The sequence below is a fragment of the Oratosquilla oratoria genome, chromosome 3 (assembly GCF_046742065.1).
Source record: "Oratosquilla oratoria isolate Oo_2021 chromosome 3, ASM4674206v1, whole genome shotgun sequence".
Classification (NCBI taxonomy): Eukaryota; Metazoa; Arthropoda; class Malacostraca; order Stomatopoda; family Squillidae; genus Oratosquilla; species Oratosquilla oratoria.
This window is the reverse complement of record NC_134779.1, coordinates 70,877,280-70,901,346: the sequence shown is the minus strand read 5'-3', so window position 1 is coordinate 70,901,346 and position 24,067 is coordinate 70,877,280. Positions and strand designations below refer to the sequence as shown.

At 40.7% G+C, this 24,067-nt stretch overlaps 1 protein-coding gene across 2 annotated transcripts in view; it reads right to left on the bottom strand.

Moving 5' to 3' along the window:
* Positions 1 to 24,067, bottom strand: part of LOC143023841 (peroxidase-like) — a 724,944-nt gene that overhangs the window by 621,916 nt on the left and 78,961 nt on the right. The gene's annotated exons all lie outside the window — the stretch shown is intronic.

The following is a 24,067-nucleotide window of genomic DNA, read 5'->3' as shown; positions in this document are numbered from 1 at the left end:
TTAGGGCGGAGCACTGGGAGTTCCCCTGTGGTGCCACATACAATTATTTTATAATTTTATTTTATTATATAATTCTATTTTATAATTTTATAATGTTGCCTCATATGATTATATTATAATTTTTTGTCACACACCACCACTGAGATAAAAATCAAAGCAATGATTTCTATACAAAGGTTTCGTTTCTTTAAGTGTAGATATGGCATATGTGCATGCGAGAGCGACGTTGCCACTACATCTAATCTCTGGCCCCGCCCCCCTCACACTGCATTCAGAAAACATTGCATCCACACGCACGTTCTCGCCATGGATGCCCATATGTGGCAACACCGGGAAATCTCCTAGCCACGCCTTATCGGCCATTTCTCCTTGCGTTGACTATAGGAGATTTATACTATCCCCCCACAGCTTCGAAAGTTAACTATACCTGCACAGTAAGCCGTGTATTGTAAGATTCAGACCATTAGTTAGCCATATTCTGATTCAGCGACAGTCTATGTGTGAACTACCCTCTTTCCTATCGGGAAACCTCAAAGCAAGCTACACGAAAGTTACGGGCGTGTAGTTTGAGCGCTGAACCACCGTCTATAGGGTAAATGTTCATAGACTGGGTTCTTATAGAGACCCATCATAGATTTCACTCCCCCCGAACAGGGGTTTAGTCAATTTTTTCGTGTGTGAAGTCCAAGAATTGGTTTATACTAAAAATCCCTGGAGTGGAATTCTCGTGTATATACACCAACCATGCCTTTCAACATAGAAACTTTCATAAAAAATCCCTCAGTGGATCAGTTAGAGTATGATCTCAAAATGGATTATTGGAGACTGTTGGCTCAAACCTACCAAATTAATGCTCCTACTAGATTACGTAAAGATGAACTCAAACGAGTGGTCATCGAATCCCTTGTAGACCTGCTCATCCTCGACGCAGATGCATTCCAACTACTGAGTCAAGAAAGTGCTCGTGACGTAACTGAAGGAGACCCTGTAAGTGATAGTGTTCCCCCGTTGCAGCTTGAAGCACGCGCTCCCCCCAATCTCTCTTCAATAAATCAGTAGAATCTTTAGAATTAGAAAAAAATACATTAGAGAGAGAGAGAATGAGACACGAACGGGAGCTTGAATTAATGAGATTAAAAGAAAAAGAGAAAGAGCGGGATCATGAATTACTAAAATTAAGAGAGCGAGAGAAAGACCGTGAGCATGACAGAGAAAGACAGTGTGAACGTGAGAGAGAACTCGAAGTCGAGTACGAACGAAAGTTGAAATTGGCCGACGTAGATGGGAAAAATAAATCTACCCACCTGTTTATTAACCAAATTGCCTCCCTTCCCAATTTCAATGAGTCAGACCCAGAATACTTTTTTAGACAATTTGAACGTTTAGCTGAGTACGTAAACTGGCCAGTAGAAGAATGGGTTTGGATCATACAAAGCAAATTGGCAGGAACAGCCGCCAAAGTCTTCAACAGTCTTGAGGAATACTCTTCCTATGAAATAGTCAAATCTAGCATCCTCAATGCCTATCAAGTTACTCCTGAGTCTTACCGTCAAAAATTCAGAAATCTGACCAAATCTGCTAACTCGACATTTGTCGAATTTGCCTCTGAAAAACTCAGAATCCTCTTAAGCAATGGCTCTCTGCCACCATAGTAAATACATACGATCAACTCGTTAACTTGATGGCCTTCGAGAAATTTAAGCGCAGAATTCCATTCCAAATCGTGCTTCATTTAGATGGGAAAAATGTATCTGATTTAACTGAAGCAGCATTACTTGCCGATGGTTACGCAGTAATTAACAGGTTGAATGTACAGCGTGGTAGCCATACTGTAAAGCGATCAGTAGGTCTCCCTGTCACTCCCGATGATAAGCAGGCAGAAAAGGCCTCTACCCCTACCCCCCTCTGCTCTTCCTGTAGTTACTGTAAGAAACCTGGCCATCACATCACTCGATGCCAAGAACCAGGCTGCAGGTTATCAAAGTACCAAAGTGCGTCAAAAGCACCTACCCAATATACTGGACCTAAATCTTACGGTCCTCATAAACCGGTGACCCATGTAGTGAAAGATAACTCTCCCCCCTGTGAAGATGCCTAAGACTTCAAGTCCCATGGGGAAATTTCTGCTGATGAAAAAAGCCCCCTTTTCCCTATTACAATTTTACGAGACACTGGAGCAGCTCAGTCCATAGTGAGCAAGCAGGCTTTGCCTGAGATAACTAAGAGCATGACTGGAATGAAAGTAACTGTAAGTGATCTATCATCTACCCAGTCCATTGAAATAGCACGAATATTTCTGAAGTGTCAGTTGTTCCAGAAAGAAGTGGAAGTTGGTGTTTGGAAAGACTCTATGCCTGTCCCCGGGGTTGATCTCATCCTAGGAAATGATCTAGCTGGTTCTATGGTTGTTCCTCCCCCAGATATTACTAAGTTACCTAGTAATGAGACCGTGGTGGAAGATCACCTTCACCCTAACATTTTTCCTCTGTGCGCAGTCACCAGGTCTCAAACTCCCCCTTCTGATAGTAATGTAACCTATAAGTTTGATCTTCCCAACCAACTAATTTCCCGAGAAAACTTAATCAAAGCTCAACATGATGACCCGACTTTACAGAACCTCCATAGACTAGCGGTCGATTCCAGGGAAGAGGTCGATCATTTCCCAGGATACTATTACCAGGATGGTATCTTAATGAGATGTGATAAACCTTCTAACTGTTCTGACCAAGATTCTTGGGCAGAGGTCCACCAGATAGTTATCCCTTTATCTATCAGAAATAGAGTAATTGAAATAGCCCATGATGGAGCTGGAGGGCATATGGGAGTCGGTAAGACTTACAAGAAAATTCAAAATAATTTTTTCTGGCCTAGTTTTAAAAAGTCAGTTTCAGAGTATGTAAGGTCTTGCCACGTTTGCCAAATGGTGGGCAAACCGAACCAGAAAATCCCCCAGGCTCCATTAAACCCCATTCCAGTTCCAGATGAGCCCTTTGATAAAATCATTATAGACTGTGTTGGACCCCTGCCTAGGACCAAGAAAGGAAACCAATTTATTCTTACGGTCATGTGCCCGGTAACGAGGTATCCTGAAGCTTTTCCTCTCAAGAAAATAAATGCCAAAATTATAGCTGACACCTTATTAATTTTTTTTACTCAAGTAGGATTGCCAAAAGAAATACAATCCGATCGAGGAACTAACTTCACGAGTGACCTCTTTGCCAGTACCCTAAAGGAGCTAGGTATTTCCCAAATCCTGTCCTCTGCTTATCATCCGGAATCACAAGGGGCATTAGAACGTTTCCATCAAACCCTCAAGTCAATGCTCAAAAAATATTGCAATCAATCTTCTTCTGATTGGGATGAGGGGTTGCCTCTAATGCTGTTCGCTGTCAGAGAGACGGTTCAACAGTCATTGGGATACTCTCCCTTTGAACTGCTCTATGGGCGCCAGATCAGAGGGCCCCTCAAGGTTCTGAAAGAACAGTGATACCAGGAAACTCCACAATATTCTAATCAGACAGTCAATAAATTCATGGATAAATTAAAAAGTCAATTACACAAAGTAAGGAGCATTGCCTTGGAAAATTTAAAAACTTCTCAACATAAAATGAAGGCTCATTTTGATAAGAAAGTTAAAGTTAGGAAATTCAATCCAGGCGATGAGGTACTACTCTTCTTACCAGTCCCAGGGACCCCTCTTTCTCTCAAATTTCAGGGCCCTTACGTAGTTTTTCATCGGCTGGATAAACAAAACTATGTAGTCCTCACTCCTGACCGTCGTAAAGATTCTAGATTAGTACACATCAACCTAATGAAAGAGTACGTTCGCAGAAAGCCTACTGATGCGCTAGAGAGACCTATATCATGCATTGTAAAATCCCCCCTTACACATGAACCTAACATACGAGAAGCCGATACGACGGCTCTCAAGTCCAACTCTGCCCTCCTGGCAGACCCTACTCCGTGCCTTGGGCACCTAGACGAAGTGAAACGAGTTAGCATAATTCGCTTATTCGAGAAGCACCCCTCGGTATTCGCGGATAAACCAGGAGTGTGCACCACCATTACTCACGACATAGAGTTGCAACCTAATACTCTTTCTATCCGCCAGACCCCTTACCGCCTCAACCCCCACAAAGCTGAGAGAATGCAGAAAGAAGTGAACTACTTGTTGGAGAACGGACTTGCTGAACCTAGCTGCTCCCCCTGGGCATCGCCGGCGCTCCTAGTCCCGAAGAAAGGTGATGACGAGTGGAGGCTCTGCGTCGACTATCGGAAGCTAAAGGCGGTGACAGTCAAGGACTGCTACCCGCTTCCCCGTATCGACGACCTCGTGGATCAAGTGGGAAGGGATCCTTACATCTCTAAGGTGGACCTGATTAGAGGTTATCACCAAATTAAATTAACCCCCAGAGCCCAAACCTTATCCTCCTTTATAACCCCTTTTGGCCTCTTTAATTTTCTTGTCCTTCCTTTCGGGCTTTGCAATGCCCCTGCCACCTTCCAACGTGCTATCAACTATACTATAGCCGGCCTCCCTGATACTTATGCTTAACTCGATGATCTTATCGTCCTAGCAGATTCATGGAATGAACATCTACGCAAGTTGGACGCCCTTCTTGAGCGACTCGCCACCACTGGGTTCGTCGTCAACCTGTCAAAGTCCGTCTTTGGCAGTGCGACGATATCATACCTAGGGCACGAGGTGGGAAACGGGCAGTACCGACCGCAGCAAGCAAACGTAGAAGCCCTCTTGAACTTCCCAGTACCAACCACCAGGAAGTCTCTCCAACGCTTCTTAGGAATGACGGACTTTTACCGTCGTTTTTGTCGTAACTTCTCCTCCATCGCGGCTCCCCTCACCGCCCTCACCAGTACCAAGGAGAAATTCGTCTGGTCCCCAGCCTGCCAACGCTCCTTCGACACCCTCCGGCAGTTCCTGAGCAGCGAACCGGTGTTGAAGACCCATTGACTACTCCCAACCCTTCGTCCTTCACGTAGACGCATCGGGAGAGGGGATAGGAGGGGTCTTGCTGCAGACAGACGACGACACCCGGGCCTTACATCCCGTGTGTTACTACTCTGCCAAACTGCTCCCCTACCAGCGGTCTTATTCTACAGTGGAGAAGGAAGCATTGGCCCTAGTGTCTACTTTCAAACATTTCGAGTGTTACTTGACGTATCCTGGCCATGTAACACTCGTCTACTCCGACCACAACCCTCTCACCTTCATCGAGAGGGCCGACTCTCCAATCAACGAATCCTCCGATGGGCCCTTGCCCTCCAATCATTCAACTTCCGCATGGTCCACATCAGGGGAGAAGATAACCTAATTGCGGACACCCTGTCTAGGGGAGCGACCAGCTTCCTATGCGATTCACGGTGACTATGGACCCTCTAGTCCAGCTGCTCCCCGTTACGCTGGACTTCCGGCGGGGGGTGTTATAGCCAACCGTGAATCAACACTATTTTCAAATCGCCCGCCTACTACTCACTGCTTCGAACAAGACTCATAGCCGATGTACTTACGTACAACGTTCGAGTTCGAACCTCGCCACGAAGCTTTGACCCCGCCCACCTTGGGTATAAAAAGAGCCTCCCCGGCTGTCCACCCTCTCTCATACCTTCACCACCCACCTTAAGTCTCACCGCTTCGACGCTGTACATTGGTGCATTGCTGTTTTTGTACGCAAGTATTTAGTGTAGGCCAACTTGGACTTGTATATCTTTGTTATGTGTTTTTGATGTATTGAACTTTTATTTGTCTTGTATGTATTTTGTCTATTAATGTCCCAGTGTTCGTTAAGTGTACGTAAATGATAATTAAAACTTTATTTTTGTTTGTGTAAAATATAATTAATTAAGTTTTGTGCAGACGTATATCATACCTCAACCATAATCCTCACCATTCCTACTTACATTCAGTCTCAAATAGAAATCTTTCTCGGAACGTATTTTACCCATACGTTCCACTTTTATTGTTGTGGGTCCGCTTCTTACCTGGAACTCGACTTACCCCTAGATTTCGACTAAAGTTCCCCTCATTACGTTAACTCAGGCCAAACTCAGCGAGCAACCCATGACACAAATCTGAGTGAAGGCAAGCCTAAAGCAATTCACCTGTATATTAGCACTTAAGGGCAGAATAAAAGAGATTTCATGTGGCATAAGTCCCCCCCCCCCCAAGACATGGGGTTGAAATAAAACTAAATATCAAGAAAAGTTATGGGATACAGCTTTTTCCTAAAGAAAAATATTGAACAAAATAGCAATATAGTTCTTATTGAGGATTCTAGTTGCAGTGAGGTCAACTAGGAGGAATGGGAAACAAGTGGCAAAGCGGATTCCTGGGGAAATACCTTATTGAGTATAGCAATGGAGAACACAATGGCCTAATGGGTAAAGGAACTGACTTGGGTAAAAGAAGAAATTCCCACAAGATTAGATTTGTTACTAACAAAAGAGCCAGACATCATCAGCTCATTGAACTACCTTTGCCCCATAGGAAAAAGTGACTATGTGACAATTGAATCTCAGCAGAAGGATGAGGAAATAGAGCCAAGGGAGACTCAATTTTAGGAAAACAGATTTGGGGTTAAAAAAGTTCTTTGAAGAAGCAAACTGGGAGGAACTCATGAATACAATGGGAATAAGGAGGAAATGGGAAATCTTTCTTGACATTTACAACTGGGGAGTGAAGAAACATGTACCAAAGACTAGTGGAAGAAAGAAGCAGAAATAGGACTGGTTTAACAAAAAGTGTGAGAGTGCAAAAAAGACCAGAGATGGGGCTTGGGGAAAATGGAGGAAGAAAAGAAACAATAAAACAAAAGAATCAAGCTAGGAATTACTATACTAGAATTCGTAGGAAGGAAGAAAGCAATTTTGAAAGAGTTGAAGTAGATAAATGCAAATATGAACCAAAACTATTTTACAGATTCATAAATGGTAAATTGAGACAGGGAAGTAATCAATAAGCTAATAGTGGGTGGTTAGGTCTTTCAAAAAGCCTCAGATCAGGCAGAAATAATGAATATTGTAGAAGTTTCCGATTGGTCTTTTAAAAAGAGAGCACTTTTTTGGAGGAAAGTAAGGGGAACAAATTACCAGGTTTAGATATAAATGTTGAAGTGAGGGAAGTGCTCAGTCTCTTGAAATCATTGGATGTGACATAAACTTCAGGACCTGATAGATCTCAAACTGGATACTTAAAGAATGCGAGGAACAACTAGTGAAAAAGATTCACGTCTTATTACACATTCAATGAAAGAAGGCAATGTGCTGCTCGATTGGAAAAGGGTAAATGTGGTACCAATTCACAAAGGTGGAAATAAGGAAACATCACTAAATTATAGGCCAGTATCACTGGCCAAATTTGGATGATCATGTGTTTTGAACCATTTATGCAAACTACTATCCTGTACCATTTCTCTGAATATTCATTTTTTTTTTTTTTGAACCCTGTGGTGGGGGAAAAGAATGCTACCACCAAGTCTTCCCACTTGAGTCGTACAAGGCGACAAAAAATGGGATGGAGATTAGGACTAGGCATCTTTCTCCCTGTAGCCCCAAGAGGGTATTCCTAAAAAAAGTAAAGGCATAAGAGAGTCTAGGAGTTTTCCAAACAGTACCCTAAGGTTTGGGTCTTTTAATGTGTGTTGATGTAATTACCTAGTTATATTTACCTAGTTGTATTACACGGGAAGGGAGCTATGCTCGTAGTGACCTGTCTTTGTATCCTTCAGCATCAAGTTTTTTCTTAAAATCTTGAATAGTATTTGCACGCACTAAGTTATTCCATATATCCATAACTCTGGAAGTAAAAAGGAAAAGAGAGGCAGTGTGTTTGTAAGAAGAAAGATGGATGTGTTGGCACTGAGTGAAACTAAGTTGAGAGGGAAGGGTGAGTGTGAGTTTGGGAGTGTAGTTGGGAGGTTTTCAGAAATGAAGAGAGGATGAGGGAGAGATGGGGTGGCTATACTAGTAAGTGAAGAGATAGGTAAGTGTGTAGTGGAGTGGAAGGAGGTCTCTCTAAGGTTAATGTGGATGAAGGCAAAACTGGGAAGGGAGATGTGGGTTTTTGTAAGTGCATATGGGGCTGGTAGTGAGATGAGTGTAGAAGAAAGGGAGTCTTTTTGGATGGATTTAAATGAGTGCATCGAGCGATTATGGAGAAATATCAATGTAGTGATATTGGGCGACCTTAATGCTAGGGTAGGAAATTAACCAATAGACAGAGTGGTTGGAAAGTGTGGAGTTCCAGGAAAAAATCGGAGTAGAGAATAGATGGTGGAGATATGTCTAGAGTTGATGATAGCAAATACAAAGCTTAGGAATAAAGTCAAGCATAAGTACACATTGGAGAGGGTGGTGGATGGAAGGGGGTAGATAGAGCATTGATGGACTATATAGTGGTAACCAGGAGTATAGTAGGAAGAGTTAAAGATGTACATATGCCAAGGGGAAAGAGTAGAGGAATATCAGATATTTTTTGGTGGAAGGTAAGTTGAGAGTGGAGGATAGATAAAGAGGAAAAAGACAAAAGTTAGGGAGGTGCTTAGAGTGAGCTGCTTAAATGAGAAAGAAAAGGAGAAGTAGAAGAAGCTGAGAGAGGAGTGGGAGGGAGTGAGGGAGAGAGTAGAACTAGGCATGGATGAGGAATGGTGATGGTTCAAGGAGGGAGTCATAAGGTGTGCAAAGATGGTGTGTGGAACAAGGAGGACAGGAGGAAATAGAGGGAAAGGTAGAAAGGTAGTGAGTGGTGGGATGAGGAAGCAAAGAAGGTTATAGAAGAGAAGCGAGCTTTCACAGATTGGTTACAAAATAGGATGAGGGAATCATATGAGAGGTACAAAGAAAAGAGAAGAGAAGGCAAAGAGAAAAGCAAATGTGAAACAGAAAGAATATGACAGAAATTTTTGAAAGTAATAAAAAAGATGTTTTGGAAAAAAATTAAGAAAGGAAGAGGAGGCAAAAAGTAGAGAAGAAAAGGTAAAAGGTGCAGATGGAGAAATGATACTGGAAGAAAAGGCAGTAAGAGGAAGATGGGCAGAGCATTCTAGGAAGTTACTAAACGTGAAGGAGGATAGGGAGGGAAAGGTAGTTGCAGTGGGAAGTGCTAAGAATATGACATTGATGAGTGAGGAAAATGGAGAAATAAGGAAAGATGAAGTGAAGGCAGTTGTTAAGATTAGAGCAGGTAAGGCACCTGGGTTGGATGGATGTCATACAGAAAATCTGAAAAAAGAGGTACAATGATAGTGGACTGGCTGGTGAGGTTATTTAATGTTTGTTTAAAAGAAGGTAGAGTGCCAGAGGACTGGAAGAGTGCCTGTATAGTTCCACTTTACATGGGAAGTGTGAGTGTAGTAGCTTCAGAGGGATCAGCTTGTTAAGTGTAGTTGGGAAGGCTTTATAGAAGGGTCTTGATTGAGAGGATTAGGTGAGGAACAGAGGGAGTAATTGGTGAGGAATAGTGTGTCCTTCATCCCAATTTTGTGTACTTTCAGTTGTGAAAACAGATTTGAAATGTTTGCTCATAATTTCAGCCATTTCTACATCTTCTATATATTCGTCATTCCCTTGACACAGTTTCACTATTTCTTGTTCATCTTTCAATTCGTCATTTACATACCTGAAGAATAATTCAGGTTGGTCCTTGCATTTGTCTATTATGTCTTTTTCATAGTTTCTTTTTTCTTCCCTGCATATTTTTTCCATATTCATTTCTTGGTTTGATATATATTTGTCACTTACCCTTTTTTTCCATCTTTTCCAAGCTTTGTCTCCTCTATCTTTAGCCTCACTATATTTTTTGTTGTACCAGCACTTGTACACCCTTTCCTGCTTCTGCTTTGGTAGGTACTTAACTATTTCTTATTTGTAACTTTCTTTTAATGTATTCCATTTCTCTTCCATCTTTGTTTCTTCATTTAAGAAGTTTTCCCAATCTAAAATTTGAAAGGATTTTCCGAGTTTCTCAAAATCCGTTTTGTTGTACATTAGTCTTCCTTTTCTGTGTTTCTCATTTCTTCCCAAACCAATTTCCTCTTTTAGTTTGAACTCTATTAGTATGTGGTCACTCTTCCCAATTGGTGTCTTGTATTCACCTTTATCCACAATTTCAGGCTCTGATGTAAATATTAAGTCTAGTCTCAATGGTTCTTCATCATTTCTATATCTGGTATTTTTCTTTACCCATTGAGTCATTGTGTATTCCATGGTCATAGTAGTATATTTCCTTTGCCAAAGGTCTTTTCCACCTTTCACTGTTATCTCTTCCCAACATATTTCTTTAAAATCACCCACAATTACTATGTTTACTCTTTCAGTAATTCAATGCATGCTTTGTGTCTTCCAACATTTTGGAATGATCACTCTCTGTCCAAGAATATGTTTATGGGGGTACATATATTACTACAAAATTTCTACTTTACATGTCACTGTTTTCAACTTTTATCATAATCAATTTCACATTATATATTCCTTCAGTTATCTTTGTCACATTTGAGCATTTCTTAGTTAAAAAGCATGACTCCACCCTGTTTATCCTTTCTAGTTTTCATCCAATGGTTGTATAAACTTTGTCCCACAGTATTAGGTGGTATTGGACCCTTTAATTTTGTCTCCACAATTCCCATTATGTCCATTTTCTCTTCTGCCAAATAGCTCATTTAATTCATTTAGTCCTTAAATTATGCCATTCATATTATTTTTTTTCCTTCACCTTTTTTTGTTTATTACATTTTCTTTTATATATATACCCTTTTCTCAGCCTCAGGTCTAGTACTCTCCAAAAAAAGCTCGTTCTTTTTGGTCTCCGTTCTTCTCTTGTTTTTGTTTTTTTCCATTTGCTTCATTTCTTAGTGTCTTTTCTCTCTCGTTTCCCTCATCGCTCATTTTTTTTTTTTTTTTTATCCATGCATTTTTGTAATTTTCACTTTTTGCCAACATTGTTGTTTTTTATAGTCTTCTACTATCATTTGAGACCTTAGTTTGATTTCTAGTGGTCTATTTTTTTTTCCTTAGAGTATTGTCCTATACTATGCACTTCTATCTCTTTTTCCATTGTTTGTCCCTCTTCTTGTATCTCTTTTAGAACTTATTTGCAATTTCTTTCTCCTCTTTTTCTCTTTGGTATCAAGCTACATTTTTTTTTTTTAATACCATAAACCACTATGCACTTTTTTTTTTTATCAACTGTGTCTCTGGCCCAATTCTCTTTATCCTTAATTACTTTAATTACTGTTTCTTTAGCATTTTCTTTCACTTGTTGTTGTATTATTACTTTAAAGGTTATTTTTTTTTTCTTGTTCCACTTTCCATTGATTTTTAATTTCTTGGAGATCTGTCTCTTTAACTGTTTCTCCCACTCTCTTGGTCACTTCTTGTATTTGTTCTTTTACTTCTTTTTTCAAGGCCTCATTTTTGTTTGTATCTTCATTTTTTACTCTTTCATTTTCTTTTTTGACTATGAAGGAGTGATAGTGCTGACAGTACTGTACGGGGTAGAAACATGGAACATAAAAGAGGAGTTTAGATGTGTTTGAGATGAGAAGCTTGAGAAGTATGATAGGGGTTACTAGGCTGGATATAATGAGAAATGAGGAGGAGAATGGGAGTAGAAAGGGAGTTGGGAGATAGGGTTGATGAAAGAGTATTGGAATGGTTTGGACACATGGAGAGAATGAGTGAAGAAAAATTAGTAAAAGAAGTGTGGAAGGCAGAGGTGGAAGATGTAAATATGAGGGGTAAACCTAGGACAAGATGGATGGGGCAAAAGGGGCATTGGGAAAGAGGGTAATGTTTGTTGAGGAGGGACAGGAGAAGACAGAAGATAGGGGTGAGTAGAGAATGGTTGTGTATGGATGTAAAAAATCTAGACATTTTTTGCATTGGGAATGGGGGTGAGGGAGTATGTGTGAGAAATAAATTGATGCAGCCTGAAGGGATTTCTCCCTGTCTTCTCCTTTTCTGCAAGAGGGGTTGCCGAATTAATGAAGCGGTTTTGCTGTGGATGGGCCGCGCCTTGCAACACTGCTTCTGACCCAGGGCAGTGGGCAAGATATAGGGATGACCTATCATCCAGGAGGTGCCAAGATAAGAGAGAGGGAAGGGGGTGGATGGGAATGGAGTATGTTGGGGATGGAATGGGTGGGAGTGGATTTATGCCTTTCTTTTTGGCTACCTTCATTGTATGGGGGGTAAAGCCTTTGGTATATGTATTTACCTAGTTGTATTATATGGGAAGGGAGCTATGCTTGTAGTGACCCGTCTTTGTATCTCTCAGCATCTAGTTTGTTCTTAAATTCTTGTATGGTTTTTGAACACACTATTTTTTTGTCCAATTTGTTCCAAACAATCACTTTGTGTGGAAAACTAGTCTTTTTCAGATTTCCTCTATAACTATCCTTTTGAGATTCTTTTCATGTCTTCTTGTTTTTCTTCTGTCCCACTTTAATAAATCTTCTCTATCAGACTTCAATACCTTTCATGATTCTGTAAATGGCCAGTAGATCTCCTCTTTCTCTTCTTAGTGTCAGTTTGAACAATCTTTGTTCATATGTCAATTTTGAAAGTGTTAGTACCATCTTTGTCATTGCTCTTTGGATTCTTTCTATTTTTTTATATTCTTTTTTTGTGCTAGGTGTCTATAATGTCAAAGCATACTCCAATCTTGGTCTTATCAGCATGACTAATATTTTTTTTTATCATTTCCTTCTCCATGTAATTAAAGGACGCCTTTATTGTTCTTGGTAAATTGTAGGTTTCTCTATTTTGTTTATATGCTTGTCTGGTGACATGTCTTTGCTAATAAGTACTCCTAGTCTTTTTTCCAAGCTAACTTTTTTATACTACGACTGTCCCTCCGTTATGTTGTCCCCCAAGCCCTTGTTACTGTCCTGTACCATTTCTTTGAGTATTCATTTTCTGTTTTTGCCAACCCTGTGGTGGGGGAAGAGAATGCTACCACCAAGTCTTTCCACTTGAGTCGTAAAAGGCGACAAAAATGGGATGGGGATGGGATTAGGAGTCCTACTACCTGTAGCCCCGAAAGGGGACATTCCTAAAAAGAAAAGAAAAGACATAAGAGGGTCTGGGAGTTTTCAAACCAGTACCCTAAGGTTTGGGTCTTTTAATGTGCGTGGATGTGGTACAGATGAGAGTAAAAAGGGAAGAGATAGGCAGTATGTTTGTGAGAAAAAAGATGGATGTGTTGGCTTTGAGTGAAACTAAAATGAAAGGAAAGGGCAACTGTGAGTTTGGAAGTGTAGCTGGGAGGTACTCAGGAGTGAAGAGGGGACGAGGGAGAAAAGGGGTGGCTATACTAGTAAGTGAAGAGATAAGTGTGTAGTGGAGTGGAAGGAAGTTTCATCAAGGTTGATGTGGATGAAGGTGAAGCTGGGAAGGGAGATGTGGGTTTTTGTAAGTGCATATGGACCTGGTAGTAAGAAGAGCGTAGAGGAGAGGGAGGCTTTTTGGGAAGATATAAATGAGTGCATAGAGGAATTAGGGAGAAATGTCAATGTAGTTGTATTGGGAGACCTTAATTCTAGGGTAGGAAATGAACCAATAGACAGAGTGATTGGGAACTTTGGAGTTCCAGGTAAAAATCGTAGTGGAGAAATGATGGTGGACATGTGTCTTGAAAGAGAGTTGATGATAGCAAATACAGTGTTTAAGAAGAAAGTCAAGCATAAGTACACATGGGAGAGGGTGGTGGATGGAAGGCTGCCAGATAGAGCATTAATGGACTATATAGTGGAGACCAGGAGTATGGTAGAGAGAGTTAAGGATGTACACTTTCTAAGGGGAGAGAGTGGGGGAATATCAGATCATTTTCTGGTGGAAAGTAAAATGAGAGTGGAGAATAGGTGGAGAAAGAGGAAAAGGGCAGAAAGTAGGGAGGTACTTAGAGTGAACTGCTTAAATGAGGAAAAAAAGGAGAGTGAGTTTAAGAAGAAACTGAAAGAGGAGTGGGAGGGAGTAAAGGATAGAGTAGAACTAGGAGTGGAGGAGGAATGGGGATGGTTCAAGGAGGGAGTCATAAGGTGTGCAAAGATGGTGTGTGGAACAAGGAGGGCGGGAGGAAAAAGAAGGAAGGGTAGTGAGTGGTGGGATGAGGAAGCAAAGAAATGTGTAGAAGAGAAGAAGCAGGCATTCATAGATTGGCTGCAAATTAGGACGAGGGAATCGTATGAGAGGTACAAAGTAAAGAGAAGGGAAGCTAAGCATAAGATAAAGGAAGCAAAGAGGAGAGCAGATGTGAAATGGGGTAAGAGTATGACAGAAAATTTTGAAAGCAATAAAAAGATGTTTTGGAAGGAAATTAAAAGAGAAAAAGGAGGCGAATCAAGTAGAGAAGAAAAGGTAAAAGGTGCAGATGGAGAGATGATAATGGAAGAGAAGGCAGTGAGAGGAAGGTGGGCAGAGTATTTTAGGGAGTTGCTAAATGTGAAGGAGGATAGGGAGGGAAAGGTAGTTGCAGTGGGAAATGCTAAGAAGATGACCGTGATGAGTGAGGAAAATGGAGGAGAAATAGGGAAGGATGAAGTGAAAGCAGCTGTTAAGATGATGAGAGCAGGTAAGGCACCTGGGTTGGATGGTTGCCATGCAGAATGTCTGAAGAAAGGAGGTACAGTTATGGTGGACTGGCTGGTGAGGTTGTTTAATGTTTGCTTGAGAGAGGGTAGAGTGCCGGAGGACTGGAGGACTGCCTGTATAGTTCCACTTTACAAGGGAAAGGGGGACAAGTGTGAGTGTAGTAGTTTCAGAGGGATCAACTTGTTGAGTGTAGTTGGGAAGGCTTATGGGAGGATCTTGATTGAGAGGATTAGGAGAGGAACAGAGGGAGTAATTGGTGTGGGTTTAGGACAGGTGGGGGTTGTTGTTGCTGTTGTTGTCGTTCCCTTGACTGTCTGTCCGAGCAGTCCCGTCTCCCCAAGGAATGCCACAGCCGAAACTGGGTTTTCCCACAAATCCTTTATAGAGCGTATGTTGTGTTGTTTGCGTGCATGATTGTGTATAATGCAGTCTTCCATTATGTGTTGTATGGTATGGGGTGAAGTGTTACATCCTGGGCAGCTGTTTACAACGCGGTCATCCAGCCTCTTCTGGTAGCTTAGAAGTGCTGGGTGGTGACCACACCGCAGTCTGGCCAAGTGGACTCTGTCCTTTCGTGGAAGAGAGGATTCAGAAGGGTGGATATCAGGGGGTCTGGCATGCAGCAGTGTGTTGTCTTTCAGTGTGTTAATGGAGCGGTGAGTGATATGATTATGAATATGTTTCCGGAGGCTGGTATTTGGCGGTTGTGGAGGAAGAGAAGAGAGTATCTGTGCGTGATAAAGGTCTTTGGGTGTTGTTTTAATGTTTCTTGGTGTGTGTGGGTGTTCTGCTATGTAGTGTAGCGGGTGTAATGTGTTTGTGGTGGCTGCGGCAAGTGTTTGTGTGCCTCTCATGTCGAGGTGGTCCTTGACTTTGAGGACTTTTGTTTCATGGTGTAAATGGTCTGTAGGTATTTGTGCAGCCTGTAATTGTTTTTAGGGCTTTGTTTTGTATGATTTGAAGGGTGTTGTGGTGTGTCTCACTGAGATTAGGAGCCCATGCAGGACTCGCATAATTCAACACTGAGCGTATGCATTGTTTGTATATTGTTATATTAGTTTCTTTGTTTTGTCCAAATGTTGTTCCAGTGATTGACTTAAGTGCGTTAAGTCTGGGTGTGCATTTGTTTTTTATGTTTGTGATGTGTTGTTTGAAAGACATGGATGTATCGTATGTTACACCAAGAATTTTCGGTGTGTTTGTGTGTGGTATTAGAGTGTTGTTGATGTAGAGATGAGCTATGTATTTGTGTTCTTTTGTCCAGTTTGTGAGAAGTGTTGCTGTAGATTTGGTTGGAGCTATTTTGAGTCTGTTTGTGATGAACCATGTGTTGAGTGTGTCAAGGTATGGCTGGATTATTTCTGCAGCTTTGTCTGTGTTACGATGTGTGCATGTGATTGTTATGTCGTCTGCGTAGGAAGAGATTTGTGTTTCTGAGGTGTCTGGCGTGGGTAAGTCATGCATGTATAGATTAAATAATGTGGGGGATAGAACTGAGCCCTGTGGTACTCCGTTCTTAATGTTTCTGGTGTGCGATGATTGGCCATTATATGACACGTAAGCATTCCTACCTGCCAGATAATTGGCCAGCCATCTTTTGGTGTTATTGTGCATGTCTGTGTTATATATTTTATTTGTTAGGTTGTGGCGGGGGATAGCATCAAAAGCTTTACAAATGTCTAATGTTATAAGAAGTGTTCTGTGGTGGGGCCTATCTGAATTGATGCCATCTAAAATTCTTTGTGTGAGGTTTGTCAGAAGAGTGTTTGTGGAGTGTAGTGGCCTAAAACCGTGTTGTGAGTCAGCAAGGGGAATATGTGGTGTGACAAGTTTAAGTATTAGGCGTTCAATGACTTTAGAAGGGGTGCAGAGAAGTGTGCATGGGCGGTGCGATGTTGGGATTGTTGGGTCTTTGTTCGGTTTTGGAATGGTAATTATTTTACCATGCTTCCAGATGTCGGGTATAGTGTTGTGTGAATAGTTGTAGTTTGCAATGTTTGTGAGTGCGTGTATACCTTGTGGTCCAATGTGTTTTAGGTGGATGTTGCTTATGTTATCAGGGCCACAGGCAGATGAATGCTTGAGACTATGTATTATGAGTTTTGTCTGACTGTCTATGAAGGGTATATAGTCTGAGTCTGTGGGAAAGTCTTTCTTACGTCGAATGGTGCGTCGGTCGTCAGGGTGAGAAGTGAGATGGCTTGTCTGTGCAAAATGACGTATGAGTGCGTTTGCTTGTTGTCTGTTTGAGGGTAGATTATCTGTTGCTGTGATTATTGCTGCGTGAGAGCGTGTAGTGTTACTGTTGGATAGAAATAAGAGAGGATGAAGTGAAGGCAGTTGTTAAGATGATGAGAGCAGGTAAGGCACCTGGTATGGGTGGATGCCATGCAGAATGTCTAAAAAAAGGAGGTACAGTGATGGTGGACTGGCTGGTGAGGCTATTTGTTTGCTGGAGAGAGGGTAGAGTGCCAGAGGACTGGAGGAGTGCCTGTATAGTTCCACTTACAAGGGAAAAGGGGACAAGTGTGAGTGTAGTAGTTTCAGAGGGATTAGCTTGTTAAGTGTAGTTGGGAAGGCTTATGGGAGGATCTTGATTGAGATGATTAGGAGAGGAATAGAGGGAGTAAGTGGCGAGGAAGTGTGTGGATTTAGGACAGGTAGAGGTTATATAGATCAGATTTTTGTGGTAAGACAGATATGTGAGAAAGCTACAGGAAAAGGAAAGGATGTTTTTTGGGCTTTTATGGATCTGGAAAAGGCTTATGACAGGATAGACAGAAAGGCACTGTGGGAGATTTTGCAGATATACGGGATAGGAGGAAAGTTTCTAGGAGCTGTCAAGAGTTTTTACGAGAGTAGTAGAGCATGTGTCAGGATTAGAAATGGAGAGAGTGAGTGGTTCGAGGTAAAGGTGGGACTTCGTCAGGGATGTGTTATGTCGTCCTGGCTGTTCAATTTATACATGGATGGGGTGGTGCGAGCGGTAAATGTGCGGGTGGTGGGTCAGGGATTGGAGATGGTTCATTTGAAAGCTCTGTTTATTTGAAGGATCTATGGAATTGTTAGGTTGGATTAAGTTAGGATCTATTGGACAACGTCAGACATATGTTAACATCTTTGCTTGTGTGTTCCAGGAATCTTACCGAGACCAGATAGTTAAAGAAAGTCAGTAAAAACACACAAGAGAGGTACCGATAAGATGGCCCTCTACCGTATTACGCCTAATCCAGTAACAGTCTAGCGACTGACCACGAGGATCCACAAGCTAAGCTTAGCTTTACTGATGTTTTCTTTTAATCGTACTTTCTTCCGTATCACCAATTATTACACCATGCTATCCAATCCTTCAACGATTCCTTTTTCTTTCCATATTAAACTGCATGCATATATCAGGAGTAATAATGATAGTAATCACTCCCACAATTTGTTTTGTTATTAACAGATTATTAATAAGTTATGCTAAATAACATGTCACGAATGGGACCTTTCGCAGTGAGCGATTTGATACCAGACACCGCCAGATTTTGTAATTCTTGCCGGAAAATAAATACTTCTTTGGGCAAGTTTTATAACCTTACTAGGTGTATCGTTGTACATTATTGTGTCTAAAATTTAAGTCAATTAATTTCATGATTGCAAACGGCATATAGCATTGTTTGAGCCTCTATTTATAATTGCAGATGATATTCGTTAAACAGCCTATAGTTGTATCAAGCCAAGCAATTTGTCATTTTCTACCGACTTCAATGGACGTATACTGATATATGCTTTCATTTGAATGCACCAAGCAATAGGCAAATCCATGTAATGTATCGAAAATATAATTTTGCATCGAAGACTTAATTTTTCCGGTACGTTTAACATTTGTCTTTCTCTTACTTTTTCTTGAATCTGACGTGCAGTCTGCCACGGCACACGTAAAATTAGTCATATTTGTTTGAAAATAGCTCCCAGCAGATCTAAGAGGCTATTCTTTACACAAACGTCGGTCACCTCGTACGTCCGCCACCACTGTTGTTATCTTTTATCTCACTGATTATCTTCATATACAGGACGTTACAGTGTTATCCATTATTTTTCAACACTCAGATAAAATGCACAAACCGAAATCAACATCCTCTTATTCTTACTGCTCATAGTTACTTCAGTAAAAATAATTACCTATTTTTAGTTTTACCTTGTAATTAAATAACAAAGCCTTATCACACACCAGTAAGTAAAAATTATAACATTAAGAGTCACGTTTTTAATTTTGAATACACTTATGCAGCAATTTATGTCGTATTTTTTTTTTTAATATCGGTTTCCAAATTAGCTAAGTCACCCCTTTGCCTCGTGAAATCCGAGACAATTGAAAATTCTAGCGCTAATAGGAATCTACGAGCCTGACTGAGAAAGGTCCCATTAATTACAACAGCGCAATTGACTTCAAAATAAATGCATCACTCACCTAAAACCGCCATGCTTATCAGAATTGCTTTTTTTCTATATACTATAGCTATCCTTTTGCGTTTATGAGTCTATCATTCTAAGGTTAAAACACTGTCGATCATGCATTAATTTTTCCAATTTAGATAATGTTTTTCTACAAAAATTTGGCGTGAGAGACAAACAATTTGTAGCCCCTACAATTGTCGAAAATTTCCAAATGTCAACACATTATTATTTTCGATGTTTCTATTTGCGGTGGTTATAATTCTGTCTTTAGGAAACGATTGAATATTGTTGAAAAAATGTATGGGATAGGAAGGAAATTTATAATTTTCTAATTCAAATTGCCATAACGTGAACTGCAACTCCAACTTATACGTTCTGTACACTCACACGGAAGGCGAAAACGACTAGAAAGACAAATTCCAAATGTAAGGCAGTTTTTAGATTGGGTTAAGTTAGTTTATTTCCCCTCTGAAAATAAAAAATTCAAATTTTCTTCATATTTTCCAATCGACAATATTAATCTATTCTCCTTACGGTGGTACAAACAAAATCTTTCCCTTCCAAGGATTTATAGAAGGAAATATTTATATAAGGAAATATATATTTTTTCTTATTAAGAACAAGGCACGAAAATTGACTAAAACACATGAATCTGTTTTCCCTAAAAAAGCGTAGACTCAGAGGTGACTTGATACAGGTCTTTAAGATTTTAAAGGGAATTGACAACATCAAAAGTGACAAAATTCTCACATTGAATGAGAATCAGACAAGAAATAATGGTCTCAAACTGTCCGGAAATAGATTAAATTTGGAAGTAGGTAGAAACAACTTTGCCAACCGTGTAGTTAATGAGTGGAATAAACTTTCTGCACAGGTAGTGCAATGTGGTTCAGTTTAAAGCTTTAAGAATCAGTTAGATAAATACCTAAATAAGATGCTTTAATGATTATAATCTATCTTATATTATTTGTATTTGTTTTGTTATCATTTGTCTGTCTGATTTTCATCTATTATTAGTTATATGTCAATGTATTATTATTTAATATTTACCTGTTTGTTTATTATTTAACTATACCTATGTATTTATTTATGTATTTTATTTGTTATTTACATTATTATAGTTTTTATTTATTATTTTATTATTAATATGATTTTTTTCGCATCCGACCTAGATATGGATCAAAAGGTCTCCTGTCGGTATGCTCCGCCTTTGTAATCCTTTGTAACCACGCCGTCACAACTACGCTGTGGGTGCCTTGGCCTGCGGCGCTTGCTCGCTTCGCTCGCTCCAGGGTCTCCGGTCTCTTTTATTTTCATTTTATTTTTCATTTTTTTTTCGATGTGACACTCGATGTACTCATCGGCATCAACTCATGCAACGGAATAGAAGGAGAATTAATTTTGTTATATACCGAAGTTTAAATTTCAATTTCATCGTTTCCGATCGGCTTATCCTCACTCCTGTATATATGTTCACCACCTTTGATTCTTTCATAGATCACGCCATTTATGCAATCCACGTCTTCGTTTCTAGGACATATTATGGCTCTTTTTTTTTTTTTTTTTGGAAATATAGATAGCTGTTGGCGTTAGGTTCGAGCACTTCGTAGACCTTTTCGATTACATCATCCCTTGTTTTGATCAAAATACCAAATTTCTTTGGAAACCTGAATCTACCTGTTTCACCCATGCCAATCCATAAAAAAAATTCTGCGAATGTCCTGTTTTCTTTATCCTCAGCCTTCCATCTAACATTTTGTATCAATTCTTTTTTGTTCTTATTTTACTTTTTATTATTATTGTTATTATCATTTTTCGATGGGACACTCGATGTGCTCATCGGCATCCCGCTTTGAAATATTTCTTATGATCTCCTTCTTTAATTCTTGTTTTATTTCTTCTTTCTCCTTCTTTAATTCTTCTTTTTCTTGGAAAGTCCTTTCCCAAACCTTAAGGGGGACCGACACATCTGATTCCGATTCGTCGACGGCATAGTCGTAATCAGAGGAGGCGAATCAAGTAGAGAAGAAAAGGTAAAAGGTGCAGGTGGAGAGATGATAATGGAAGAGAAGGCAGTAAGGGGAAGATGGGCAGAATATTTTAGGGAGTTGCTAAATGTGAAGGAGGATAGAGAGGGAAAGACAGTTGCAATGGGAAATGCTAAGAAAATTACCGTGATGAGTGAGGAGAATGGAGGAGAAATAAGGAAGGAGGAAGTGAAGGCAGTTGTTGAGATAATGAAAGCAGGTAAGGCACCTGGTCTGGATGGATGCCATGCAGAATGTGATGGCGGACTGGCTGGTGAGGTTATTTAACGTTTGCTGGAGAGAGAGTAGAGTGCCAGAGGACTGGAGGAGTGCCTGTATAGTTCCACTTTACAAGGGAAAAGGGGACAAGTGTGAATGTAATAGTTTCAAAGGGATTAGCTTGTAAGTGTAGTTGGGAAGGCTTATGGGAGGATCTTGATTGAGAGGATTAGGAGAGGAATAGAGGGAGTAATTGGTGAGGAACAGTGTGGATTTAGGACGGGTAGAGGTTGTGTAGATCAGATCTTTGTGGTAAGACAAATATGTGAGAAAGCTATAGGAAAGAAGAAGGATGTTTTTTGGGCTTTTATGGATCTGGAAAAGGCTTATGACAGGGTAGACAGGAGGGCACTGTGGGAGGTTTTGCTGATATACGGGATAGGAGGAAAGCTTCTAGGAGCTGTCAAGAGTTTTTACAAGAGTAGTAGAGCATGTGTCAGGATTAGAAATGGAGAGAGTGAATGGTTCGAGGTAAAGGTGGGACTTCGTCAGGGATGCGTTATGTCGCTCTGGCTGTTCAACTTGTACATGGATGGGGTGGTGCGAGAGGTAAATGCAAGGGTGGTGGGTAAGGGATTGGAGATGGTTAAAGAAAATGGAGAAAAGTGAAAGGTGAGCCAGCTGTTGTTTGCTGACGACACTGCGCTTGTGGCAGAGTTTGGGAGAATGTGTGATGGAAGAAAGCTGAAGATATATGTGGGTAAAAGTAAGGTGATGAGATGTACAAGGGGTGAAAGTGGCAGTAGACTGGAAGTGAGCATTAAGGGAGAGTGACTGGAGGAAGTGGATAGTTTTAGATACTTGGGTGCAAATGTGGCAGGAAAAGGTGGAGTGAAGGTGGAGATAGAATGTAGATTGAGAGAAGCGAGTAAATGCCTTGGTGGATTAAAAAACGTAATGAGGAATAGACATTTAGGAATGGATGCGAAGAGGAGAGTGTATGAAGGAGTGATTGTGCGAACAGCACTGTATGGGGCAGAAACATGGAAATAAGAGAGGAAGAGAGAAGGAGTTTGAATGTGTTTGAGATGAGGTGTCTGAGAAGTATTGTGGGGGTTACTAGGCTAGATAGAGTGAGAAATTAGGAGGTGAGGAGGAGAACAGGGGTGGAAGAGGAGCTGGGAGATAGGGTTGATGAAAGAGTTTTAGGATGGTTTGGACACATGGAAAGAATGAGTGAAGAAAGACTAGTAAAAGGGGTATGGAAGGCAGATGTGGAGGGAGTGAACATGAGGGGACGTTCTAGGATGAGATGGATGGATGGGGTGAAGGGGGCTTTGGGGAAGAGGGGAATGTCTGTTGAGGAAGGACAGAAGAGGACAGAAGACAGGGGTGAATGGAGAATGGTTGTATATGGATGATGTTGTGATGCATGAGGTGGAATGGGTGGGGGGATGGGGGGTGAGGTAGTATGTGTGAGCAAAATTTGACGCAGTCCGAAGGGATTTCTCCCCGTCTTCTACTTTTATACATGGGGGGACGGAGAGGGGGGGTCTCCGATTTAATGAAGCGGCCTTGCTGTGGATGTGATGTGTCTTGCGACACTGCTTCTGACCCAGGGCAGTGGGCAAGGTGCAGGGATGGCCCGTCATCCAGGAGGTGCTAAGATAAGAGGGAGGGTGGAGGGGAGTGGAGTGTATTTCAGGGATGGAATGGGTGGGAATGATTTTATGCCTTTTTCTTTTTGGCTACCTCCATTGTAAAGGGGAAAAAGCCTTGGTATATGTATGTATGTATGTATGTATGTATGTATGTATGTATGTATGTATGTATGTATGTATGTATGTATGTATGTTTATTAGGGGATATATTCTTTGTGATGATTACTTCCAGGACTTTTTCAGATCCCACTTTCTTTACATCCTTTTCACCGATTTTATATTGTGCTGATATCCTTTTTTAGTTTTTCCAAAATCCATTACACTACATTTCTTGATGTTGAAGTCCATTTCCCACTTCTGACTTCATTCCCAAATTTTGTTCAGATCTCTCTGCAGCGACTCACAGTCTGTTTCAGTGCTCACTTCTTTCAACAATTTTGCGTCAGCAAAAAAGTTCATGTAACTGTCCACACCCTCGTCCATGTCATTCACATAAATAGCAAACATTGTTGGAGCCAGTACCGATCCCTGTGGAACTCCACTAATCACCTCTTCCCAAGTGGAACTTTTATTTCTGAGCACTACTCTCATTTTTCTTGCCTGCAGGAAATCCTCCATCCATTCCAGTAGTTTACCTTGTACCCCTCCTATGGTTTTCAGTTTTCCCAATAGTTTTCTACGTGGCACTTTATCAAAAGCTTTTCGTCGATCTAGGAAAGCACAATCAACCCATCCGTCCCCTTTCTATATTATATCTAATAGTCTTGAGTAAAAGTAGATCAGATTTGTGGCACATGATCTTCCCTGTCTGAATTCAAACTGTCTCTGGTTTAGTATGTGGTTTTCTTCCAGATGTTTTGTCCTTCTATTTTTGATAACCTTTTCACAAAATTGGCTACAGTACTTGTAAGGGAAACCGGTCTGTAATTTGTTGGGTCTTCCCAGTTACCTCCTTTATATATTGGTACGATTTTGGCCTTTTTCCAGTCTTCTGGTATTTTTCCTTCCTTAAGCGAACAACTTATTATATTGTATATTTTGCCCACCAGTTCTTCCTTACAATCCTTTATTATCCATTTTGTAATGCCATCTGAGCCGTGCGAAATCCTGACATCA